Source organism: Corylus avellana, chromosome ca4 (assembly GCF_901000735.1).
Source record: "Corylus avellana chromosome ca4, CavTom2PMs-1.0".
Lineage (NCBI taxonomy): Eukaryota > Viridiplantae > Streptophyta > Magnoliopsida > Fagales > Betulaceae > Corylus > Corylus avellana.
The window spans coordinates 2,740,885-2,745,582 of NC_081544.1; positions in this window are offsets into that span (position 1 = coordinate 2,740,885).

Here is a 4,698-nt window from a genome sequence, read left to right on the forward strand (position 1 = left end):
GCCATATGTGGCACGTCAGAATTTTAGATTTTTTTTTTTCGATAATTTTTTTGTTTTTTTTTTTTTCGATAATTTTTTTGTTTTTTTTTTATATCATTTTTATTTTATATTATATATATTTCACCTAACTTTTGTTTTTTATTAGGAAGGATTTTAAATGAAAATGAGACTCAAAATCTTTCCAGATCTTTATTAAATAATTATATTGTTTCTTTTGGCCTTCTGATCCAGATTTCTTTGATTTATTATTCTCCATTCGCTTAGTGTAGAAATTAAAAAAATTAAAATCTGTTTTCTGCTTTATGTCTTTTTTTTTTGCACGAACGAGAAAAATGTTATATATCATTTAGGTTTGAACCATGCACGTTAATAAATTTTTATTTAATATTAGATCAGTGTGGTTTGAACCATGCACGTTATATATCATTTAGGTTTGAACCACATCTTACTTATTGAGTGAATTAATATCTCCATTCATCTTATTTACTCTTGTAACACCCCTACTCCAAGTGGTATGATATTGTCCGCTTTGGGTCAAGCCCGCACGGTTTTATTATTGGGTTTACCCCCAAAAGGCCTCATACCATTTAGAGAGAGTATATTCCATATAAACACATCATCTTTTCCATGCACAGGCAATGTAGGACGTCACAATCACCCCTTCGTAGGACCCTCATGGGCTTGTGCACGCTCCACGCTCCCCCCATCTCAGGCTGGGCTATGGCTCTAATACCATATGTAACACCCCTACTCCAAATGGTATGATATTGTCCGATTTTGATCAAGCCTGCACGGTTTTATTATTGGGTTTGCCCCCAAAAGGTCTCATACAATTTAGAGAGAGTATATTTCATATAAACACATCATATTTTTCATGCCCAGGCAATGTGGGACGTCAGAATTTGTGACGTCCCACATCGCCTGGGTATGGAGATGAAGATGTGCTTAAATGTATACTACACCCTTAATGATAACATCACGTTTTAAAGCCGTGATGGTCCTGATCCCATCAGAACTCTGTAGTTAAACGTGCTTCTGCTGGAGTAGTACCAGGATGGGTAACCTCCTGGGAAGTCTGGTTCGAGGGGAGTTAAAAGCGAACAATATTGTGTCATTAGGGTGGGATGTTACATATGGTATTAGAGCCATAGCCCAGCCTGAGATGAGAGGATCTTGCACAAGCCCATGAGGGTCCTAAGAGGTGGTGATTGTGACGTCCCACATTGTTGGGCATGGAAAAGATGATGTGTTTATATGGAATATACTCTCTCTAAATGGTATGATGCATTTTGGCGGTAAACCCAATAATAAAACCGTGGGGCTTGAACCAAGCAATATCATACTGAAGCATGAAGATGTTACATATGGTATCAGAGTCATTGCCCAGCCTGAGATGGGGGGAGCGTGCACAAACCCATGAAGGTCGCTAGTGGGCGCTCGCTGGGGCGGACGACAAGAATGGGCTAATCCCATGAAGGTCGCCAGCGAGGACTCTAGGTCCTAAAAGGGGGTGATTGTGACATCCCACATCGCCGGGTATAGAGATGGAGATGTGCTTAAATGTATACTACACCCTTAATGACAACAACGCGTTTTAAAGCCGTGATGGTCATGATCCCATCAAAACTCCGCAGTTAAGCGTGCTTCTACTGGAGTAGTACCGGGATGAGTGACCTCCTGGGAAGTCTAGTTCAAGGGGAGCCAAAAGCGGACAATATTGTGTGTCATTGGGGTGGGATGTTGCAACTCTTGTTAATAATTTTCACCATCACCTTATTATTTAGTTTCAATTTGCCAAAAAAAAAAAAAATAGTTATTAGAAATTCTGACGTGCCATTTTTGGCACGTCAGAAATTCTTTTATCTTTTTTTTTTTTTTTTTCTTTATATATATATAAATTCCTGACGTGCCTATGTGGCACGTCAGGATGTGCCTTGGGAAGGCCGGCCAGCAGGCTTATCGCCCATGCCTTCTATTTTTTTTTTTAATATATATATATATGTTTCTGACGTGCTAACACTAGCACGTCAAAAAAAAAAAAATAGCGGGACATTCAACTTAATTTTCCCTCTTCTTTCCCTCTTTTATTATTTATTCTTTCCCATCTACTTTTCTTATTTAATTCCAAATCTTCTTTCTCTCCCTCAATCTCCCTCTTCTCTTTCAATCTTTTTGAATCTCCCTCTTCTCTTTCAATCTTTCTGAATCTCCCTCTTCTCTCTCAATCTCTCTGCACGGCAGCAGAGCTAGAAGAAAAGCAGATCAAGAAGAAAAAAACACAAAAGGAGAAGAGAAGATCGAAGAAAAAAAAAAAGAAGAAGAGAAGATCAGAAGAGAAGCAGAAGAAAAAGAAAAAAAGATAAAAAGAGAAGATCAGAAGAGAAGCAGAAGAAAAAAAAAAAAAGGAGAAGAGAAGAGGATCGAAGAAGAGAGATTTTTCATTTGAAGAAGCTCTGATTTGGTTTATTTTGATTTGATTTGAGAGATTTTTGATTTTTGATTTGAAGAGAAGAAGATCGAAGAAGGATAAGGTTTATTTTTTAATTTGGGTTTTTGATTTTTTGAAGATTTTTTGGGTTTGGGTTTTTGTAAATGGAGGAAAGGAAAGAAGAGAGAGAGAGAGAGAGAGAGAGAGAGAGAGTGAAAATGGAGGAAGGAAGAGGATCAGGGAGAGAGCTGGCCGTGGGGGGAGAAGAAACGTACTGTTCTAGAATTAAAAAAATATTTTTAATTGAAAAAAAAAATCCAGAAAAAATTTTTAAAAAAGAAAATTTTTTTTCAATTAAAAACATTTACTAACATGCCAAAATTGGACACGTCAGAAAATTTTTCTAACATGCCAATTTTGACACGTCAGAAATTTTTCATTTCTGACACCCACAGCTGTAACGCCCGAAACACGTCAAAACCGACCTGTCATAAGGATTTTCTGACGTGTCAGACCACCTGACACGTCAGGAATCGTAAGTCAGCAAAAATTTATTTTTTTGTAGTGCTTCCTCAAAAAAGATATTACTGATTATTCAAATTGCTATAGCTAGCTTTCAAAAAGTCTCTATAATTAATACATATTTGCAATGATGTTGCTTACACACAGAGATGGAGGGACGGGGGACCAGCTAGTAAGGAGTAAAAAAATATCTTTTTTACTCCTCAAAAAAGATATTTTAAGGAGTAAAAAAAAAAAAAAAAAATTATACTGGTCCCCCCCCAAACTAAATTGATAGGTCCCGGTCCCCCCAACTCTCCTCCATCGGTTGGTTCTTACTTCTTAGGTTAATCCTGGGTTTTCTTTTGGTTAATTTTTCTCCTGTTTGGCTTGGAAATTTGGTTAAGACTTTGAAAAGTTGATTTTTTTTTTTTTTCCCCCTTCATAGATTGGCTGTCTGCTTGGAAACTTGGAAATTCCTGTTGCTACTTAGAAATTTATGTGTTTTTTGTTGGTTATTATTTTCTTTATGTATGTATGTAAATCTTGGATCTTTTCTCTATGAAAATAACAACAACAAAAAAACACATAAATTTACATACATACATAAAGAAAACCCCAGGATTAAACTAAGAAGTATGAACCAACCAGTAGAGGAGAGTTGGAGATGAGACTATCAATTTTCGAGTTTAGGGGAGACATAATTTTTTTTTTCCTTTCTTTAAAATATCTTTTGAGAGACCGATACCATGGCCCCAGTAGGTCCCACAGCCCCACTCACCGTCGTAGTGAGCAACGTCATTACAAAATGCTATGAAACTTTGGAAAATGCTGTCTCGATAACTCTTTGAAATGAGAGGAGGATATGGACTGGCCAGTCCCCACTCCTGATCTCTAGACTCATGGGGCTTCTAGTAATTGATTGTTTAAAGCATGTTGCAGATACATAAGAAGCTCCCAAAAAGTCACAATTGTTATAATATACTGAAAATATAATATATTTGCTGTATATTCCATTACGGACGGAGCTAGGAAATTTTATGGGATGGGGCCACCCAAAAATTTGTTTTCAGAATTTTTTATTAAAAAAAAACTCTCTTGGTTTTTTTTTTTATGAACTAAAGACTACTGTAAGGGCCAAAAAAAAAAAAATTGAGTATTTGAAAGGAAGGGCCAAAAATTAAAAATAATAATAAATAAAATAAAAAAAACCTTAATGGGTATGGCTCAAAAAAAATTAAGAATAGAGCCAAAAGTCTTTATTGGATATGGCCAAAAAATCTAAAAATAGGGCCAATTTTTTTTTTTTTTTTTTTTTTTTACTTTATAATTTTTTCCTTTTTTTTTAAAGACAATGGCCTACCCCGGGTCCCTCCTCCTAGCCTCTCATGACCCATACTCTTGTTTTGATATCAAATATTCTCTTATTTATGGGTTGATTGTAATCAAATCAAGAGGATTTTATTACATACTTGTATTTAGACATTACCCTATAAATATTGACTTTTGTATTGTAAACAAAAAAAAGAAAATGAGCCCACTTGGGCGGTTATCAGATTGGAACACTGAACCTGACCTGCACGTGGTGCACGTGATGTTGTCGTTTTGGGTTGATTCCGGCTGATCTAGAACGAGCGGCAAAAGTTATGGCGAATAGCATGACAACCGAAGTAATTGATGGAATGTGGTGGCATATGGTAGAACCGGCAGAAGCTTTCGGCAAAGCATGGTGGCTGGAGGCGGTGCGTGATTATTGAGGGCCACATGAA